Source organism: Balaenoptera ricei, chromosome 8, assembly GCF_028023285.1.
Source record: "Balaenoptera ricei isolate mBalRic1 chromosome 8, mBalRic1.hap2, whole genome shotgun sequence".
NCBI classification, from domain to species: domain Eukaryota; kingdom Metazoa; phylum Chordata; class Mammalia; order Artiodactyla; family Balaenopteridae; genus Balaenoptera; species Balaenoptera ricei.
Genome location: NC_082646.1, coordinates 94,212,923 through 94,235,888, shown reverse-complemented (window position 1 = coordinate 94,235,888; position 22,966 = coordinate 94,212,923). Strand labels below are relative to the sequence as shown.

Sequence of the window (22,966 nt, the reverse complement as noted above, 5' to 3'; positions counted from 1 at the left end):
TCTGGCTACAAAACAGGCAGTTCTGCACTCATTCATGAAGCTTTGAACACATGTAGTTTTCTTATGTGAAGTCCTCTGGGACTGCCCTTATGGAGAGGTGGGTACTGCCTCCTCTGCTGCCTCAGCTCTTTACACTTATTTCTGGTAAAATTCTGACCAGATCTTATATCACCATTGCTTGTAATTAGCATACTTATTACCTACCAACTTTCCTGCCACCACCAAGTAAACTGTTTATTCATCCATTTAATCAAAATGTATTTGGATGCCAAAGGACCAGGCACTGTGCTAAGTAATATGGGTACCAATAAGCGTTCAATTCCAGTACTTCTGTAAATTGATTAGTAATGCATTTTTTACCACTTATCTGGAAGGACATCTGTGGTTTTCTCATTTATTCCTAAAAGCTATTCCTAAGAACTATTTATGATTTAGAATATGAATCCTTTGTTCTATGCATTACAAAAAGTTTTCCCAGTATTGTGTTTTTTGTTATTATACATATTTTTCCTTTATTGTTTCTTCCTTTAAACTTTCTCATTAGTTTTTTTTTTTTTTTTTTTCTTTTTCAGAAGCTAATGGGTACTAGGGAGGGGATGGAATGGATAAGAAGAAAGGCTAGTGCAAAGAGACCGCAGAGGAACTTGAGAATGGTCTTAGTAAAGTAATACAGTGAGAGAACAAGGCAGATGTATGAGCCATTCCTGAATTAGCATCAACAGATGTGATCAGGAAAGTGAAGGCCGTCAGAGGAGGCAGTGATAACTTCCATAATACCTGGCACATAATGGGAGGTTAGTACTCATCTCTCAAAATAAACAAGTGACTGACTGAATGCAGAGAATTTCTTTCCTGCAAACCCCAGTAATCAGTAAGGAAATTTGCTATTTGTAAAGGACAGAAGTTTGTGGTTGATTGTGATGATGACTCTGATTCTTCACTCTTTTGTCATGTAACTTTACAGCTGCCTCCCACTGTAGGTGGCATGATCTGCTCCATTCCTTGATGATGGGTACCAAGTGATTTACTGTAGCCAGTGGGAAGTCAGCAGATTTGATTCATACAGAAACTTGAAAAAGTGCATTCTGCTTGCTCCCTTGTACTTCTGCTTTTGCCAAGAAATTTGCTTGGGTTAAGTTGACGAAGGAAGATACACATAGACTGAAGTTGAGTTGTCCCAGTGACTGTAGCTGAGACCATTCTAGATCAGCTATCAGTGAACACAGCCAAGATCAGAAGAGCCACTTAACCAATCCCTGACTGACCTGTAGATTCATGAGAAACAATTAATAATTAGTGTTTTCAGCTACCAATTTTGGAATGGTTTATCATGCAGCAATAGCTAAGTGATATAGAAGTTATAAATCTCCAATTAAATTATTTTATTCGGTGGCATGCTTTCTTAGTTTTTCTATTTAATAATTGCACTAAGTATCTCCTATTTCTAACATTTTATGTACCACAGTAAAAAGAATAGTCACTAAGAAACAAAAATGTAGACATTTCCTAATATCTTAATTTTAGACATTCATTCATTCAACTATGTGCACAGTATTAGAAATACAAAAAAAATGCTCTCATGAAATCGACCATGGTTTGGTGGGAATGTAGACATGAACAAATGATTTGCATTCAATGAAATAAGTAATAATAGGAAATATTCATTAAAACCATGATCTCTGAAGCAAAATAACCTGCGTTGAAAATCTTGCTTCTGTCACTTCCTAGCTGGGTGCCCTTACTTAACCACAATTCCATTTGCATAATCTATAAAATGGGATGATAATTGTACCTACTTCATTAAATTGTTGGGAGGATTGTCTGCACTGACATCTACCACATACTTAGAGCTGTACTTGGCACTCATAAGCTATCATTAAGTGCTAGTTATTATTTAAAAATTTTGAAAGCATGAGGGCACAGTAAAGTAAGACTATATAGGGTGGGAACTGGGTGGAGGGGTAGTAGAGGAGATACTTTAAAAAACCATAAATTTGCAAATCTTCTCTTTTGGTGTCTTCATCTATATTTCAAGGAACAAAGAATAGATGACTATTAGGATATCTTCTAATTCTGAAATACAACATTCTTGGAATATTGTCTAACATAACAGATGTAGTAAGTTCCTACTAAATATGGCATTTGATCATTAAAGTAGTCTTCAAAAGAAGTTGGTCTAATGAAGTTAATTCACATGCCATCATTCATTATGCTTGACTTTAGAGGCAAGCTTGATACGATTATCCCACAGGACATCCTGGTGCCTTTTAATAGTGCTGGAAGTGAAAAGGGAATGTCTATTCCCAGAATTGGTAATGTAAACACTCAAATCTTAAGTATGTGTTGTGCTTGAATAGACTAGCCTACAGCCTGTTAAATCAAATTAATAAACGCAATAGCTGCATCCAAATTTTCTCTATTTGCAAAGCAAAGTTACGGAGCTCGTCTGTTTGATATTTTGTACTTCTGATTACAAGATTCTGTCCTCTGCTGTTTGCTAAAGATTATACCAGGTAGAGTCATCAGCACACAGTGAAATAACATAATTTTGTTTCCCCACCCAAATGCCTACAAATCAGGAGAGGATCACAAACATAGAATTCTCAATGTCCGTAGAACAAACCTGCGACCTTAGCACTGTGCCCTTCTTCTCCCAAGTCATCTCATTTTAATGGCATCCGTCCTGCCCATGCTTTGGGTAACCAAATGGGCTAATTGGAAGTGTGACAACATGAACAATCCATTAGTCTTTGGGCAATTATTTCCTCTAAAAGAACTTTTGCAAAGAATTTTACTTAAACACATATGCTGTCATTGTTGACAGCACCTGACACTCCTACTGAATAAGTATCTATATTTATGTCATTATTTAACAATTTCGTTTGCGTGTACATTTGTATGACAGTTAGCTTGTTGACTACTTATTTCAATTCTCTTTGAGTAAGATCATTCAGTGACAAATGTGTCAATTTCATTTCACCCGTAGGGTTACAAATTCATCTCTGGGATTCAGGGCTGATCATGACTATGCTATGACAGTCTGCACGTCTCTGACTGTCTTAGATGTATTCCCCATGCTTCCTAAACCCAGAAACTGTAGCAAAACTGGAAGAATTGGAATTGAGTAGATCTAGGTTCAAGATTTGTCTATGTCTTAATAAGACATATTTACCAAATATGTGGCTTTAGCATCACTTTCCCCATCTTTAAAAATCTCTCAGGGGGTTGTTTTGAGTTTTAAATAAGGTGATGTATATGAGAAGTCAGCAAAAGACAACCATGCCATAGGGATGCCCCCAAAACACAGGTTGAGTCTGAATCAAACAATGAAAGCCAAATGGCTAATTCAAGGTCATACAGTGTGATTGGGCAACTGGTGTGGGAAAAGAAATCCCAGCTGCTGAATGGGTAGGTAAACAGGAAAGGGAAGACTTTCCTTTTTCTTTTTGGTTAAATAGCACTGATACTTCACTGTTGCTTTGTTTGATAGATTAATTCATTCTGAAAGGCTTTAAAGATGTCTGGTAGGTAGCTAATAATCAGCTTTGAAAAACAATCACTGGCCTTGCCCTTGCTATCAAAGTCCCTAAAAAGAAAATTTTCATTTCAAATGGCTTCTAGCTTACTTCAGAACCAGAAGGTAGATTCCTTTGGCGTTATCTAGAGCAGCTAGTGAAAGCCCTTTTTAATGGTTTGTTAGTTGATAAACTGCAATTGGCATATAAGGGTAAGAGCTTCAAAAGACAAATTAAACTTATAGTCAACTGCCCACTAGTGCTTTGAATTAATCAATACAGCATTCTTCTAAAAACAGAAGCAATGCCATTACCCCTCAACAAATTCACATTTTGATGCAATCAATAACTACATCAAAGTTCTCCAAAAGACAGAGAAATTAAATAAATCACAATCCATGTGTAAAGAAAGGCCTTTTCTCTTGCAGGTGCTGACATCTGAAATACATATTAGAGTATGTGCTTAGTATCCAAAGAAATATATAGATGTAGTTCCTTTCATTTTTTAACTTTAAATGAGGAAATACCCATGTACTATAAAGGGAACAGGAAAAAACTAAAAGAACATTTGGTGTGAACTTGGATATGCCTCTAATGTTCCCTCAGTAAAAATTTTCTCCCTTTTGTTGAATGTCACTTCTCATTATGATTTGTAACATAAAGACTCAAATCTCAAGTATATAATGTGCTTTAATAGAGTAGCATACAGCCTATTTAAAACTATTTTCAAACCAAGTACATATTCTGATCTCTCAAAAGTGTAGTAAATCAGCATAGAGATCGATTATGCAACTTGAAACAGATAAATATTTATTTGCCTTCCTCCCCCAAATATATAATGTTTTATTGTTTGAATTATCATTCCTCATTTTATCCATTTCATGTCTCAAGGTCACATACCTGAATGGTATAAAATGAGTAAGTACAGCTTAGAGAAAGGGCCTCTGACAATTGTATAGTGGAGAAAGAAACCAACATAAATATGTTATTAATAATATTATTATGCAGGCCCTTCCATCTTTCTAAGACCCAGTGAAGTTGAAATATGCCACCCGCCCCTGCCCCCGCCCCCAACGTGAGTTGGTGGAAAAGCCCACAACTAGGAGCAAGGGATGTTGGAATTGAGTTGTCAAACTGTCCTGGATGTCTTGTGCAAACTGAACAGGCCAATTTACTGCAACACTGCATAGGCTGAAGGCTCCTATTTCACCTTTACAGTGTTTCCTCCTGGTGAGATTATCCTGCTGGACCAAGGCTCCCTCCCTGGCAGTATTTCAGCTCCTCCTAGATTTCTTCTGATTAGTCTATCCTAGGTAGTGGTACTGTGTTAATCCTTACCTTGTGACCAGCCTGCTTGCCTAGGCAGGGAAGAGGCTCTTGTCCAGCTATCTGAAAGCAACAGCTTTGTGTGTTTGACATTTTTGAATCCTAGTGGTGATTCGATTTCTATGTCTTCCCCTTTGTAGCTCCAACTCCCGGCTTTCAGGATGAACACAGCCAGGCTTTGAGAAACAAAACAAAACAAAAAATGAGTTCTTCCACACGACCGCAGAGTTTCTTTGCGCGTTACTAACCTCTGAGTATGGGGTGGCTTTGAAACACAGCTGTTCTAGCTCTGCCCTCCAGGTGGCAGCAGTGCCACACCGCAGGGGCTCCAATCCCCTCCACCCCGACTTCAAGTGTTAATGCAATTGACCAATCAGTGCTAAGATGATGGGAGGTAATTGGGTAATTGTATTTTACTGATCACAAGCAGAAAAAGGGAAAGGAAAAAGGGAAAGAAAGAGGGGCAGAAGAGGGAAGGGGACCGCAGTCCGAGAGGAGATTTGGGGAGCTAGGACCCAAACCGTCAGGACGTGGCATTGGCCGAGAGAAAGGAACTGCCGCCGGCACTGGGAGCGCATTTATTCTTTGGGTGGAAAGGAAGGGAGAGAGGAGCGGGCTGGGGAGGAAGAGAGAGTTCCAGCCGAAGTGGATGGAAGGGGACCGGGCTTTCTGCCGCGCTGGGAGCCGCGAGCCGGGGCGATGGCGCTAAAGACGGCGCGGAGCAGCTGCGCTCCCGGGAACGCGTCTCCTCGCGGAGGACTAGCCGGCGTCGGGAAGGTCTGCGCGAAGAGAGACCAACTTGTGGCTCCAGAATGTACCCGACGCAGCTGGAAATGAGATCAAAGCTGCAGTTTCATTCGAGAAGGATGAGAGGAGCCAGCGACTAGGGATTTTTTTTTTTTTTTTTTTTTTTTACCTCCTTCGTTCCATGTTCTATTTTGTATCTTCTTTCCTTATTATTATTTTTTTATTTGCCTAACAAAACACCCCGTCGAGCCCCTCACTTCACCCTCCCCATTTGAAATAAAAGCCCAATTTGAACTTCTTTCATCGCGGCGCCCCCAGGATCCGCTGCCCGCTGATGGAGGAGAAGGGGACCCGGTGGCTGGCAGGGGCCGCCGGCGAGGGACGGCGTCACGCGTCTCCCCCGTGATCCCGGCCCCGATCCTGGAGTTCTGCTACACCTGGAGGATCTGGACCGGGTGCTAGGGGTGGGGGCGGGGACAGAGGAAGCGCAAGCCACCCCGAGCCTTAAAGAAAAAAAGAAGTAGCGGGGGGAGGAATGGATTTCTTCTTGACAGCTGACGGAGCCTTGAAATTTTCCTTCACTACCTCCGCCCCCGCCCCCGTCCCCGCCCCCCCGCACTCCATTTAACGTGAGATTATGAAATTGCAGAGGCGGTGGAGGGAAGGAGACAGGATATAACAGAGAGTTTGGAGGGAGAGGGGAAGGTGGCTGGCCGGGTGGCTGAAATCAAAAATCCAATTGCGCACTGGGTTGTGATGAGAAATCTAATCAGATCTTTGGAGAAGGGGTCGGCCGGAAGGGCGGCGATTGGGGGGAGTTGATCCCCAAATTCTTCGAGGTCGGGGCTGGGGAGAGGAATCGGCGATGTAAAAGGATACTTTTTCTTTTTTTCTTTTTTTTTTTTTTTTTTTTGGTGGCGGTGGCTGTTGGGTGCGTTGCGAAAATGAACGATGCGGGACGCAGCTCTCTCGTGGAACCGAACGCAGTGGATAAACTGATTGTGCAAGAGAGAAGGAAGAACGAAGCTTTTTCTTGTGACACCTGGATCTTAACACAAATGTGTATATGTGCACACAGGGAGCATTGGAAAATGAAATAAACCAGTGTCAGACCCGCGGGGGTTGGTGTGTTCTGACAAATAAATAATCATAAAACAGCTGCCCTCCCCCTCCCCAAAAGGATGATTGGAAATGGAGAAACGAGGATCCACAAAGGAAAAGTATGTTCATTTTTTTCTGTAAAGGAGAAAGTAAGCCAAGGAGATATTTTTGGAATGAAAAGTTTGGGGCTTTTTTTAGGAAAGTAAAGACTTGATATGGTGGTGTTTTCTTTTCTTTTTGAATTTCCCACAAGAGGAGAGGGAATTAATAATACATCTGCAAAGAAATTTCGGAGAAGAAAAGTTGACCGCGGCAGAATGAGGCATTGATTGGGGAAGAGAAGCCAGCAGAGCACAGTTGGATTTGTGCCTATGTTGAGTAAAATTGATGGATAATTGCAGTTGGATTTTTCTTCATCAACCTCCTCCCCCCCCCCCTTTTTTTTTCTTTCTGGGGTCAAGATCATGCATTTTTCCGCTTGTTCTTAACCACCTGGATTTCCATCTGGATGTTGCTGTGATCAGTCTGAAATACAGTGAGTGATCCTTTTTTTTCCTATTTATTGGTGAAGAAAATGTCCATTAATTTAGCATTCCTGGTCCCTTTATCCCTTTACCCCCGGAGTTGGTTTTTAAAGACCTGGCTGTGGGGACCAGGAAACAGGGAGAAGGTGGCCCACGCATTTGCTCCATCAGGCCGTGCTCACTGATAAGCCGGTTTGCTATAATGATGCAGGTTGTCTGCATCCCGGGCAAATGCCTTTGCAAATGTCCATCCGGAGAAAAAAATTTCCCCAAGAAAGCCGCTGCAGTGTGGGGTGCCTCGTGCTGTGTGATCAACACTCTAGAATGTGTTTAAGTTGCGTGGCAGCCCCGGAGTTAGGTTCACAAATGTTTAGCCATTGGAAGTCGAAGGGACCCAATTTAAATTTCATTATCCAACCTGACATCGCAGATCAACAGAAATGCATTAACACGAAAATATGATAATAAACCAACCAGATGAAGGATGGCTTCTGGCCGGCGAGTGGGTGGAGGGAGGGAGAGTGGGACGGGGGAGGAAGTGGTGGAGAGCTGTGGATGCACTATCCCCAATCTCTCTTGCACACAGAGTCTGGAAAGTGGTGGTCTTGAGATTAGGTTACCTAGATTCTCACCAGTGCTAAGAATGAGAGGAGGACCCACGGCTCTTCAACCCCACCCCCTTCTAACCACTTCCCTGGGTAACAGAGAGGCTGTCCATGTAGGTGCCCTGGGCAGTTAGTCGCCTTCAGTTTTGCCAGTTGCCTTCAGTTTTCCCCGCAATAACAGTTCAGAGCTCTTTAAAAAAAAGGCAGAAATCTAGTGTCCTGTGGTAACTTAGATAAAGGTCTGTGGGTTGAGCCTCACTGCTTCTCCTATGCCAGCTTTGTCTTGGGGGAAAGAAGCCACTAAAGAAAAATTTTTTAAAAAGTTGAAAATGCTTAGAGAGCCTGAGGGCCTATAAGATCATCGCCCCTCTTTGAATCTCTTCCCCCATCGCTGCCAGGATCATGGAGCTGGCTTTTCTTTAGTTTTGTGTTTGAACAGAGCTCTGCCTCTCAGTCTTCTGTTATTTCTCTCCAGGGCCTTCTATCAGAATCATAGACTCATATAACTTTAGAGCCAGAAGATTCCCCAGAGATCTCATGCCAATAAAAAAGGAAACTGAGGCCTGGAGAAGTCATAACTCTTTGGTTAATGGCCAAAGCATATGAGACAAGTGACTCACACAAGCCACTGAAGAGCTGACAAAAGTCAGTTTGGGATCCAAACTGGACGGGAAACAGCCGTACGTGGAAGGATTACTTCTTTCCCCACAGCTGCCATTTTTATCTAGAAGGGTCAAGGAAGGTACTTATTCTGAGAGCTTGCAATAAACTCCTGACATTCTGGACCTCATGGGTAGCCCACCTCCAGCATTCATATCTTTTCTTAGTCTTTTTTTTTTAGTTAATAGAAGAGCTCAGATAACCCTAACTTCAATACTATTTGGAAAAAAAAAAAAAAAATGATGCACAACGCTGGCATATCCCAAAGGAGATGAAAGGCAACAGTCTCCTGGGTCCCTTCTTGGTATTGGGCTCATTTAATCCAGTGAATGGTGGTCCCTGGAGAGTCATTAAAGAACCCTGGAGTTAGATTTATATGAGAGAATGATAATAGAAACCAGAAACTCCCTGCTAAAAGCATCTGAGTCTGTTCTTTCACTCACATCATCTATTCTTATCCTTTTCATTACCCCTTAACTAAACTAGCCTACAGCTGAGCACTTCTCTAATTTATTTTTCTGGGCACATGTTTCCTGTTGGGACACAGATCAGGCAATAAATTTACTGACCTATGAAAATAAGATCATGCAGGGTTGTGTTTCCCACCCCTGCCCCAAGCTCCCTATAGGTTTCTGCATACCTTATAATTCCTTGCAGATATTTTGCATGTTTGTTTTGTTTTTACATGACCACAGTTAAGTCATCAGTTGTGGTCAAAGACTGACTCAAGTTATGTTAAGTTCCTGCTCAGTTGCAATTTAGCACAACTGACAAAAGAGAATAAAGAAAAAAAAATGTACTTTGAGGGTTTTTACTGCGTACGTAGTTCAGCTCTGGGCTTCACGTGGGAAACCCAGCTTTGCAATCAGCTTGGCTCTGCCAATCAGGAGAGGGGTTTTTCCTCCCTTTCTTTCTTTCTTTCTTTCTTCCTCTTTCTTTTTTTTTTTTTTTTTTTTTTGACATCAACAATTTCTTCATTGCTACTCTGATTGAACCTCAATGTGCATTCCTCTCCTTCACATTGTCACCCCCTCTCAGTATTCTCCACATTTACACCCACATGCAAACTTTACTGAGAAAGAGAGATAAGGGGATGGGGGGTAGGGAGAGAAGAGAAAATATGAATGTGTTTAAAATTGTGGGCTGAAATATGTCCTCCCACCCACCTCCACTTAAACCTGTTCTTCAAATCTGGAGATGATGGAGCATCTAAGGATGTCATCCTTTTTCACGCTGGTGAATCACTTCACCAGTACTGCATTTCAGGACACGTTGCCCAGACCGGGGTTTAGCTCCTTTGGTTTGTCAGTCAGAGTTGGCTCAGCATTTTAGGCAACTTGCTGGTGGACTGATGAAAGAATTATGGCCATGGTAGATCTAGAAACTTAGCCCATGAGCTTCTTTCAGGACAGAAGTTGGTACCCACTGATTGACATTTGTGAGCAAGTAGCTGTATACTGGAATTTGTTGAGGACCACAGGCCCAGAAAGCTGCTGAATTTTGCAAGTTTTGAAGTTACCTTTTCGAATATTTTCCTCCTCTAATTTAAAAGCTATGCACTTTGGGCAATACCTTTAATTTCCCTGGCCTTCAATATTCTTATCTGTGGGATGGGAATAATATCAACAAATTGGAATTCAACCAATTAGAATTGTCTTGTGAATTAAAAGTAATGATATGCAAAGCCCCAGCATAATAGACCCTCTAAGGAGAGCTGTTTGTTATGGTCATTCTTGGATTAATTTGAATTAACTTCCTGGGAATGAACACAAGCTGGCCACATACTTTACAAATTCTAGTGGCTACACTTAAGAACCGGGGAATGTGCAACTGACCTTACAGTAGTTGCCAGATTCTTCTTTTGAGGTCTTATCAGGAGAGATTCATTGCAATATATCATTTTAGATATGAAATTCTGCCTCTAGCTGGAAATTGAAAATCAAGATTTTCTCCTTAAAGTATAGAAAAATAAATCTCAGCAAAAGTCATATTTAAATGAGACTTTAGGGGAAAATAAAGCTATTCTTGTGTTGTGTGTTCTTTTTGTCTAAAAGTTACAGAAGATAGCAGTTGTATATTAACTGTATACTTTTGGCTACATATTACATTGGATGTGGAATGCACAAAATAAAGGCAGATTTCTAGGCAATTATATAATTAAATTAGATGGTGTAAAATTCCATTACTAATATTAAGGTCCCCAAGTCCATGATTTGGATTCACAGTCTTCCTAGTTATCATGAATCCTATGTTAGTTATACATCTTCATTTTGTGAAAGGATAAAGGCCCAGTATAGTGTATGGAATCAAGTTTCATGTAGACATATGTGTCTTATTGTTTGCATGTGCAAATCTTCCAACACCAACTTGCCAGTGGTTTTCCGAGGCCGCCAGTCGTGGTCATTTCTCATAATTTCATTTTCTACATCAGCAGCCCTGGGTTCTATCTGTTTCCTCAATATGCTTCTGGAAACCTGGTCTCCCTTTGAGGAAAAAAGAATCCTACTGTTTTAATTATTGCTATTCTTGATGTCACAGCTGTGGATAACAGGACAGTCAGGCTGAGGAGTTGCCCATTGGATGTTTATACTGCTTCTTTTCAATTAGGAAAACGGTTTGAATTCTGTGTTAACTTTGGAAAAGCATCCTTAAGTTACCCATTTTCACTGATCTTAAGAAGAAATGGAAATCATCTATGAAGGTTCTTACCATTTTATTAATTTTACTTTTTGGTGTGTTTCTAAAAGGTGACTAAGAATTTCAATAAACTTGAACTCTGACATCCTAAGTGAATCTGAATACTCAGCTTTCCACTGGGACATGTGTGTTACATAAGCCGTTAACCTCTCTGAGCCTGTTTGCTTGTCTGTAAAATAGAGATAACAACAGCCACATGGAGCTGACCGCTGTGAGGATGAAATCAGATTGCATATGTCATGCACAGCAGGTGTTCAATAAATGCACCTTTAAATTGAGCATCTTTGATTTTAGTTTAGGTAATGCACAGTTTGCAAAAAACAGATATGGTCTTGTTTGAGAGAAGCTCTTCATATAAATTCATGTTGGTATAGGTTAAAAAATGAGAAATTTATAGACAAGGTTGGAGTAACACAAATAGATATGACCATTTTTGGTAAGGTCCTACAATTTTAAAACATATTTGGAAGTGCTTTAGTGAATGCCATTCCTGTAAGAAAGATTACAATATACTTTATGAATTGTAGAAAATGTACTCTGTGTCTATGTAAACTTTCATCAAGTATTTTATAATATAGGCATAAAAATAATGATTTATAAACAGCATCTTAAAAGTTTCTCCAAAAGGATCAAGAGTCTGTTGCATGTTTCTTCATAATGATTTCTCTGGAGAAATGTAAATTTGACAGTTGAAACTTTATTGGGCGGATCTTGTGGCTGGGACAGTGTGCTTGTTGACACTCTCTGAGGGCAAGGATTTTATTTGTTCTTTGGCATGTCCTTAGCACCTCAGAAGAGTGTCTGACAAATGGTATGCCTGCAATAAATATTCCTTGAAGGACTGATTGAACTTAAGAGGCATCACTTCCAAAGAACTCAAATGCATGTGTATACACACACACAAGAAGCCTGGCTTTTAGGAACCTATGGAAGTTTAATGAGAAATACCAATGAGTATACTGACTCTGTCTGTGTGTGTGTGTGTGTGTGTGTGTGTGTGTGTGTGTGTGTGATGTCATATCTGTACACACACACACACACACACAGATTTTAAGCACCTCTGAGTGGTTTCCTTCTTCTGGGAAAGCTGAGGTCTGAAAGCGAGGTGATGCCGTGTATTTTTCTTAATCTTGGTGCTGTCAGTAATGAACTGTAACAATTGATACAAGTCACCTCATCTCTCTCAGGTTGGTCTTATATTCTTTCCTGTTAAATAAAGGTTAAAAACTAAGATTCTTTCAAGCACTAAGATTTCAGGATTTTCAATTCATAATCCACTACCTAGGAATTTAAGATTCCTAGGAATTGAAAATATAAAATCTCTGATCCCAGGTTACTAGCGTTAGTTGTCAAAATATGGAGAAGAACAGCATAGAATTAGGTGAGAAAGGCAGAATCCGTGTCACAATGGCAGATATGTAGGGTAAAAATGTGAGGAAAGTATCTAGAGGGTGTGTAGGGGAAATGTAATACAATATGGAATAGGCAAACATTGGATCTCAAAGTTTTTTCACTACTTGTTAGCTGGGGGATCCTAAGGAGGCAAATTGACCTTGCTATGTCTCAATTTTCCTCAACTATAAAAATGGACATCATTTTTTTCTTGCAGTTATTTTTAGGAGCATTAATTAAGATGTCTAAGTGTTTGGCACATGATTAGTATACAATAAATGCTAGCTCACTTTCTTTCTTCTCATTGAAATCTGGTTATTTCCCACAGAAATGGGAACAATTAACTGAAAGTCTGTGAGTGTTTTGCTTTACATTTACTGAATATGTGAATGAAGATCTTTTGCCAACTTTGCTGTCAAAGTGGGTAATATTATTTTTGATAATGTTTTCCAATGTCAGTCAGATTTATAATGAAGTTTAAAAATGATGAACAGCTTATGTAAGACTAACAAACTTTTATTTCATCTTTGGCATAAGCTGATGGCAGCTTTTTATGCTTTCAACACTAATGGGGATTATGGGTATAATTTCATAATAACAATAGTAACTACCAGTTATTGAGCGTTTGATATGCACCAGGTACTATGGTGAAAATATAACATATTTTTCTCCTAAATTCTCACTTAGGAAACTGAAACACAAAGAGGTTAAGTAATTGGTCTAAGGTTATCCAACAACTAAGTGATAGAGCTGGAAGTAGAAGCTACATCTCTTAGGACTTTAGAAACAAGGTCAGAATCAGTAAGTGCAAACGTGTTGCCTCGTAACAAGTAAACATGGCAACTCACTGTCCTCTAACCTGGTACTCAATCTGAATATTCCAATTGGGATTGAGATGTCTGTAGTTTCCCTTTCCCATTATCCTGAAACAGAGGTTGTAGTCACATATCAGATCACAAATGCCTTGCATCTTTTGGTCAGTCTTTTCTAATATCCAAGTGTTCCCCTACATGAGGAAGAGACAACTTATAAGAAAGACTTGGGAAAAATTGTCCTAACTCAGTCAACACAACTACTGGACAGAAAAGCTTTGCGAAATGCTATGAGATCATCTGGAAATTCATGATTGTCTGAGAAATAAGGTCAGCGCTAGTAATAAGTTTGGAGTTTTGTTACAATATCCTGCAAATCCGGTGGGCTCCTAATTGTCTGCATCACCCCCACCCCCCGCACCTGATCTCAGTCCTTGCGACGTTTGATCTCTGTAGCACTTCGTACCGTTGATGCCACTGGCTTTCTGAAACTCTTCTAGGGGTTTGAGGTGCCGTTTGCTATCACTTCCTTTATTCATTTCATGTCATCCTTGTCTTGTCCCCCTGCTCTCTCCTAAAAGGTTGAGGGCTTCCCTTTTGAATCAGTTCTATTCCCAATCTCTTTGCATCCCTGAGAGATGTCTGCTGGGCTTGTTTTGAGACATGATGCTCAAATCCTTGGCCTCAGCCACCTTGTGTAAGCTGATGATTCCTAAATCTCCAGGGCCAACAAGATGCCACTTTCTTACCTGGTCTCCTGTAGGCCTTACAAACCTAGTACACTAACTGTAACTGATTATTTTCCCTCCAGGAGCCTATATATTTTCAGTTTCAAATGATATCAATATCTCTTTAACCTCCCTCATATCCAACCACTAATCAAACACTCATCCATCTACTCATCATGTCAAACCCAGCTTTTCTGTCCCTCAGTCCAGAGTCCATTGTTTCTCTCCTAGATATCTTTCTAACTAGTCTTTCTGATGCCAACTTTTCTTCAGTACGGTCCATCATTAATTTTTCCTTCAGAAGGACTGTACTAAGAAATAAAGCTGAAAACATTCCCTTCTCTATATTCTATAAATATAGAATAAAATTTGGATTCTTCTCTTGATAAATACAGTCTGGCCAGCCTATTCATGCCTCTCTTGTCTGTCTGCCATACTAAATGTTTTATTTCTCTGGAGATATCCCAGTCTAGTTTTTGGCTCAAACTTTGTGAAAGCTACTCTACTTGCTTCAGATATACTCATCACAAGTCAAATCTCAGAGCAAGTTTCTTCCTCTGGGAAAATCTTTTCCAGGTCTCCTAGGCCCACTGAATCCTCCTGTCTCTGTTACACCAACATTTTATTCATGGATCTGTGATAGCTCTTGTCACTCATATTTACTTGGCTGAAACCTGCTAATGTGACTTCTTTTAAGATAGGGACCTCATCTTACCTGTCTGGTCATCTCCCACATCTAGCTAATTTAGTGCACAGGAGTTTTCAATATATTTTGGTAGAACCAATAAAGGAGTGGATTAATTTAACACATCTTTAGGGTGAATTCAGCCTATGGTGTAGGCCGTTATTTTCCCAATATTTTTCCCACTAAGATCAACCTTTTATTATTTTTACTCTAGGGACCCATGTTTCAAAACTACTTTGCCCAGTAAATACATTGCAACTCACTCCTCCATTTTTCCTAATTGAAAACATATTCTTGCCCATCATTGTTCTTGAAATGTGCTAACTGAACACTGTGACCTTGAGTTGATATAAATTGAGCCAGAAGATGTTGTCACTATCTTATGCAATTGTATGAGCACATGCACGATTTCTAACTGGCTTTTTGAAATATTGATAAGAGCTGTCTTTGAGGCTTCCAGTTTTTTAAATAGTTCTGCAAATATAGTTTGGTGCTAATATTATACTCTAATTTAGAGGTGCTAATAGGCTCAGTGCAAGTTTGGCAATGCATACTCCTCAGTGGCATTGTTCGCGAAGAATATTGTTCACAACAATGAAGGTGCCCCTTGGATCTGCACAAACTGCACAATTGTAGGAGGGGGCCTTCTTTGTCGTAAATGACTGTTGGAAAGACACTGTGACTTTTAATTTTGAGTCATGCCCAAATATGGGCTTATGCAATGGTAGAATAGAAAAAGATCTTCTCCTTAGTAAAAGTGCCTGGATTAAAACTTTGGTGAGCTGCAGTCACTTTTCACAACACGCGAACACCTGGTTTTATGGAGCCAGGTATGTATTCTCAGGAGATGCTCTGGCTTCATGCTTTGGAAGGATGCTTCCTCCTTTCTCTCATAAGAAACAGCAGAAGACACTGGGATTAGATGAAAGTGCTAAATGGTAAGACACATTTAATTACGGTTTAATTTTATTCTTCAATCTTTGAATATAAATGTCTTGAATATGTTGAATTAGAACATATGTTTTTCTTTTAGTCCATTTTTCATGTTTTTCTTCTAGTTTTAGATGATTTCTTTCCAGTGTAGAGACTGCTATTATTATCTCTCATAATAGTAATAGTAATTTCTAATAATAGCAATAGTAAATGAGCGAGCCAACTCAGCACTGGCTCTTCTAAATAATTGCAAGTGCATACTTGCTCCTGCCAAACTGTGAACTGCTGAGACACTGTTTTCTTGGGAGGAGTCTATGTGTTTCATCCCATCAATTTTCACCAAGTCAATATAGGGAATATAGGAGAATTCAGGCATTCAATTATATTTTTTTATCTGTTGCTAAGATAGGTATCTGGTTTGGGGGTAGGTTTCACAGATTTAAAAAGAGCACTTTTTTTCTTATAATGACTAATACTGTCCCCTAAATATTAAAATCATCTGTTTCTGTAGATGTGGTCCTGCCTAGAACAAGTCGTTTGATTTATTTGTGATGTTTTAATAGATATCGTATTGTCCATATAGTTGACTTTTTTTTTTTTTTTTTTTGAGCCTAAGAAACATAGTATTAAGGAACTCATTTTCAGGACAATAGCCCAGTTTTCTTTAACCAGTGACTTCATAATGATGTTGGAAAGTTCAGTAACTAAACTATGCTTTTTTTTTTTTTTTTTTAGGGTGCATGACTTTGGAAAATGTAAAAATTGTGCCTCTCTTGAATGGTTTACAGTTGAATGTGAGCCAGATCTCAGAATCTGCTGATGTTTACAACCTTAGGGGAGGGAGGGAGAGAGAGGGATTGCTCTGCACTGAGCCTGTCTACTGGCTGTTCTAACCTGGGCAGAGAGAAGGCTGATAGCTTAGGTTCTCTAGGGAGAATCAACCTCCTAGGCAGGGACCAGAGCATGGGTGTGGTCAATGAATTCAAATGCATTATGGAGAGCAATCCAGGGAACTGTGATTTCTTCCAACTGAAAAGGCAGAAAGTCAGAAGCCATCCTAAAAGAGTTAACATCTACACAGTGGTTCTCAGGAAGGCAAGAATGGAACCATGAAGGCTTTCTCTGTATTGTTTGAATGTTGCCATGGCAATAGTTTCCAGCAGAAGTTACATGTTTTTCAATTCCCTTCTCCTTCCCTTCTCCTCATCCTCCCACCATCCCTCCTTATCTCCCTGAGTGCTTAGTTCTTATCTCTCCCTCCTTTTTACCCCTCCCTTTGTCCTTTCTTTTGTTCTCAACTTCTCAACTCTTTCCCCATTAACAACAAAAATATTCCAACTCCAGGAAGTCACTTTTAGGCAGAAAGTGAGTCAGACATATAGCCTTCTCTCCCATTTTCAGTATTCCCCCTTCTGTTTACCTATTAAAGACCTAATTAGACGAAGCTGTGGATGGAAGCAGGGTTGGGGCTTTCCCTTGTTGGTAGGACACAAAACATACTATAATGGTTGGTGTTGTGGTGATATGTTAATTGGATCGCTGCAGGCAAGTGCAGAGCAGCAGTCTCTGACAATTAGAAAGAACAATGACTTTACTATGATGGAGCCCACTCTCTTAACCAGGGGGGGAAGGATTAGCATGCATTGCAGGTCTCTGGAAGGTTCCTGTAGACCCCGAGAGAGAGCTCTGCAGTTGGAAATGCCTCCCGTCTCTTCAAAACGAAGCTGCCGCCCCTCCTTTAGCTTATTTTTACTGCCAAAGAAAGAGGAGTGAGGGGACAGTGAGAGATCTGGTTTAGTGCGTGGTGGGGGACCCGTCGCAGACCTGGGCCATAGGATATATAGCGGGGATGTTAGGAAGAAATCTTCGCCTGCTTAATGCATGTGGCCTGTGAATTGTGAAATGGGTCTCATTAGAGCCTTTCATATCCCGGCATGTGCCAAAGTGCTTTGCCGGCACCGCGCCATCACTTCAGGTCCGACGCTGCTGCTGTTGGCTGCAGCCAAGAAGGGACAGAGGCTCTGTCTGTATTAAAGCTTTCAGTCTCATCGCTCTCTGTCTACTGTTCATTGTAAGGCGCCTCTGGGCCTTTCAGTGTGGTCCAGGATGAGGCACAATACATCTCCTAGGTGTTTGTAGAGAGGAAATATGAAGGCATTTGAGCATCACAGATAGCTTGAGAGAGCCAGTGGGTTGTGACACCCAGAGGTCCCCTCTCTTTTCCACAGGGCTGGCATCAAAGTTGTCTTTAGGTTTCCCTGCAAATATGCCCAGATACTCACCTGAAAGAAATGATGGGTAGTTCAGGGCTAAATAAGTCATCAGGGACCTTTGTATTATTAGATACAGAGGAACTCTTTGCATTTGGGGGAAATTCGTATACTAGAGATGTTAGAATCAAATTTTATCTCCCAAAGCATAACCCCATTGGTAGTAGCTGCCAAATGCTGAGTACTGTATGTCAGGCACTGTGCATGTCTCTTATTTAGAATGCCCAATGATTCTACAAGATTGATGATTTAAGAGCATAGACATAGGAGCCAAGTCAACCTGAGCCCTGTCCTGCTTAGATATGTGGCTTCGGCCAATTTACTTACCCTTTTGAACCTCACATTCTCATGTGCAGCATGAGAATAAATATAGTACAGAGTTGTGGTGAGTTATAATTGAAATAATGCATATAAAGCTTTTAGCAGAATGCTTGCATGTAGAAAATACTCAAGCTATTATTCGTAAAAATGTAAGAGGTGTTTTCATACCAAAATATTATGGAATAATCACTAGGCATGTGCCTCAGGCAGAACAAAATTAAAAATAATTAAGGGCAGGTTGCTTAATGAAAAAGGAAAAATAGCATTGGAAGGTAAATTTCTGAATGTGAAATGGTGAATTCCTGGTATGTTTGGTATAACTGTACAGTTTGAAAAGCAGAATAGATAGAATCACTGAAATAAACTTTTGTTGCATTCATTCTGAATCAATGATTTCCATTCGACCATATTAGAGTTTTCTTATGAAACTGATCTCTTGGGTCTTGTATCAGTCGTGATGCCTTAGATTGGAAATAAGATAAAAAGATCTAACTAGATTAAGCAAAAACAGAGAATTTACTGACATATGCAACTGAAAAGTCTTGCAGTACATGGAGTTCAGGAATGGTTAGATCCACATGTTAACAATGTCACGGGAATTCCTACTGTATTTTCTCTGTAATTCTCTTGGCTGAGTCCTCTTACATGGACCATTTTATCCTCAGACTATTGTTTTGTATTCCCTCACCCATCCACCAAAAAAAGATTCACGCTTTTATCGCATCATTCCTAGAGAGCATCCTGAGATCTAAGCTGACTGGATTAACTTAGGTCATATGCCCACTCGTGGACCAATCACTGCCTTCAAGGGAATGGAGTTGAGGGTCAGATGCACCCCTAGATGGAATTCAGGGGCTGTTGAGAGACAAGAGGAATTTGGTGCTGGAGAGATAATCACAAATAACTATAGGTCTAACGGTGGAGAGCAAGAACAATGAGTTACTGTGTTTCACACTGTAACTTGCTTCAAGGGTTAATTTTGTTTCTACTTCTCTGTAATGCTACATTGTTTATAGGTATGGGGTTTTAATAACCATCTAAGGAGTTTTGTTCTTCCTGCAAATCATCTGACTGTAGCTATCAATTTTTCAGAGGAACAACTTCATCTGCATTCATGCTATTTTTGCATTGCTCCTCTCATCTCTTAGGAACAAGTCATTGCTTTTGAAAGGGAATTTACTGTCTTTTCTGGAAGTGAGGAAACAAAAGCAAAAACAAAAGAATCCTCTTCAGTTCATTGGTAGAGCTTTTTAAACTGCTTCAAACACCCAGGCTCCTGTCAATAGCACCAGCCATGGGTGTGCTTCTATCCAGCTTTGATTTCATATTTGTCACTGCAAATATCTCAGCAGTCACATCGTCCATTCCTGAACTCTTCATTCTACCTACCCAAGGATGGTGACCTAGGTAATATGGCATGATATCCTTTGCTTCTTAATAGGCAAGGTAGAGGAAATAATTACCTGGGCTTTGGATACAAATATTTGTTAAGAAGACCTATTCAAAGCACAGAACTGCTCAGAAGGTTCAAGGACTGGGAATGATCTCTTTTGTAGTCTTCTCACTGTGTAACTATATTGTGCACAGTATAGATACTATATTCACACTTATGCAATGACATGCTCTGAACCGAGAATCAAACCAAGTTCATATGCTTCTCATAAAAGGTGTTGTAGAGAAAACTACTGGTGGAGGAGGTTGTGCCTGGAAAGTTAAAACAAGACTGCCATTTTTGACCACCTGTTATATGGTAGAAACTGTAGTAGTTTATGTCACATATTTTACCTCATTGTACCCTTACAAAACTTCAATAATAATAATAATAATAGTAATACCAGAAATCAATAATAGGTAACATTCATTGAGTGATTATTATGTGTAAGCACTGTTCCCAATGCTTTATCTTTGTAATGACATTAAATCCACAAGCAAATAAGCACTTTTTTTAGTATGAAGAAAGGGAAGTTTAGATAGGCTTAATGACTTACCCAAGTCACAGAGCTAATAAATGACAGAGCTCTGCTTTGAACTTCTGGTCAACCCTGCGGTTTCTATACTTTGCTGTGCTGCCTTTCACAGGAGACTACTTAACTAAAAACAAAACCAAAAAACTTTAATTTTTTTTAAGTTTAAAGAAATCAAAATGCCGAAAACCTGTAAACTATAACTCTTTCCTTTAACTTCATTTGCTTTTCATTTGTCCTGCCTCCCCCCAACCCTTCTTTTTTTCCCAGGGGTTCTCCATTTTGTCAATCTATTATAGTATTTTTCAGCCTCTAGTTTAACCCAGGGCAGCTGCCCAGCCACAACTCTGGATATAAAAGTAAAGCTTTACCTTCCCCATTTATTTTAAATATAGCCATTTGAGATCACTGCAAATAAACCACAAAGGTGTTTTAGGAGGCCTTGTTGTTTGTCATATGTTGGGAAAAGTGAAGAAACATTTCATATCTCAATGGTCTCCTGGCAACTGCACTTGCAATACCCTTACAGATATTAGTGGTTGCAGGCCCTCTTCCTTAAGATGTAATGATACTAATAATCACATGCTTGGCTGCATGAGGCTGTACCTTGTATTTCTCATCTCAGTTGTAACCATCAGAAGACGTCGTCCTCCATATATAGAAGGGGAACACTTGACCCTTTCCTCCGTGGCTCCTAAGACTCTTTACTCTTCCCCACCAGGATGGTACGTGGGAGAGGCAGAAGGGGACATAGCTCTGAGATGCTGTTTTTGCTGCTGTTCCCAAGAAGCTACCAAACAAAATTGCTATTCTCAGCTCATCTGGGCATCGGGCCAGATAGGAGACAATGCCCCAAATCAGTTCCCTTACTCCTTCAGCATTATCACCCTTTCTTTTGCTTATGAGACAAACACTGCAAGGGCAGGGAAGCACAACACACTGCCATTGCAGGAGCTATGGACACAAACGCTCACTTATGTTCCCATATACGCACATACGCATGCATGCATGTGCTCCCCATAGCCTTATCTTCATGTCCTGTATTCCCACCTGACTTCTAAAGGGCCTTCTAGAGACATGTGCCATTTATCTTTCTCTAGGATTCAAGATACAAAGAGAAAGAACTGCATACATGGTAATAGAATATGGATTCAGGGCATGGTTTAATAGCTGAGAATTATTCTCCTGATTGCCTACAATATATTTGACCCAATATCTTCTGTTCAAAGAATATAAAGTGACTTTAATATCAGTTGTGGCTTCTTATCCCCCACTCTAAAGCCTTTTAAAAAACAAATGGAAGAGGCTTGGGCTAATCACTATTTTATAATATCTGAACCACTGCTTCCTATCCCTTGAGGCTGACAAGACAGAGTAGGTTCTTGCTTTATATTGTCTCTAGAATATGCCCCTTTCCTACCCTAACTCAGGCTTTTAACACTTAACAGGCCCAGATAACTCTAATCATGCCCTGATTTATGCTTCTCCGTCCAGTCTGTCTTTATCACCAGTTATTTATCTTCCAAATGTACTGCTTTTGTGCAGTTCTCCTACTAGCAAAGCTGCACTTATGAAATAAATGCTGGACCCTGAAACCTGCCACTCTGCTAGGGGACCTCTGTTTCTCAGCTCTTCCTCTTTTCTCAATTTCAGTATGTATTTCTTGGCTATGATGTATTATTTTCCATTTCCTATATCCTGCTCCGTATGGGTAAGTCATTCTATGTACCTGTTGTTTGTTTTCCCACCTAGACTGCAGGCTCTCTGAGGTCAGTCCCTTGGCTCTCATTTCTGTGTCTTTACCTCCATGCCTTACCTATAGGAGATGCTCAATATATGCTTTGTCATTGAAAAAATAAAATTGCTTTTACAAGCTATCAACTGCTGATCTAACAAAATTTTAGAAAGCAGTGCTTTGTTTCTAATTAGATTTTCATTAATTTTCCTAATAGAGGCCCTCATAGACTCTACTTGGGGTGAGGCAACCTTTTCCATTAGAGGACCCCACCTAGCAGTGTGTCATCTTTGAAATAAAAGGAAGTCTCTTTTGCTGAGTTTTCTGCAGGGTACGTTTAGAGAGCTGCTGCTTGAAGAGCAGTAGATCAGAGCTTCAGGTTTCCTGTGGCTGTTTGCTTAGCAGGGATGTGAAACTCCCTAGTGAAAGCAATCTGCTTTTGTGGGCAAAGACATGCGTGTCTTCGGCAGAGGGCTACTTGCTTCCGTTTTTCTGTACTGCTGACATGATGATGGATTTCCCAGGATTGACCAAGGGCCACATTCGTGACATCGATTTTTCCAACTTCCTGTTCTGTGAAAGTTCCGAGGAGCATAAGGAAGTCTTAACTCTTAATATTTTACATCTCCTGGCCATATTTGCCTATTATTCTAATACATGGCATTCGTTCCTGAAGCTAATCCACAAAATGGGCAGGTGTGGTGATGAAGTTTGCAATAACAAGTATGGAAAAGAAGCAGAATGTAGTGAATTTCTCACAAAATTAAATTTATATGATCTGAAAATCTGACTTTTATTTTTTTTTCTTGTCATTTTATTAGGTTCAAAATGCCTTCTTTTTTAAAGGTGAATGATTACGATAATATATGGTATTTAAAAAAATTTTTTTCCTAACGTTATTACTTGGCAAGATAAGTTTGTATGTGTGTGTTCACAAGTCTATGACAAATG

The 22,966-nt window shown here is 40.0% G+C and overlaps 1 protein-coding gene across 1 annotated transcript in view; it reads left to right on the top strand.

Moving 5' to 3' along the window:
* The first annotated feature begins 6,520 nt into the window (after nt 1–6,520).
* LRRC4C (leucine rich repeat containing 4C) overlaps nt 6,521–22,966 on the top strand; it is a 160,439-nt gene continuing 143,993 nt past the window's right edge. The window contains exon 1 of the mRNA XM_059929655.1: nt 6,521–7,224. The gene's annotated coding sequence lies outside the window, so the exon portion shown is untranslated. The remainder of the gene's footprint in view (nt 7,225–22,966) is intronic.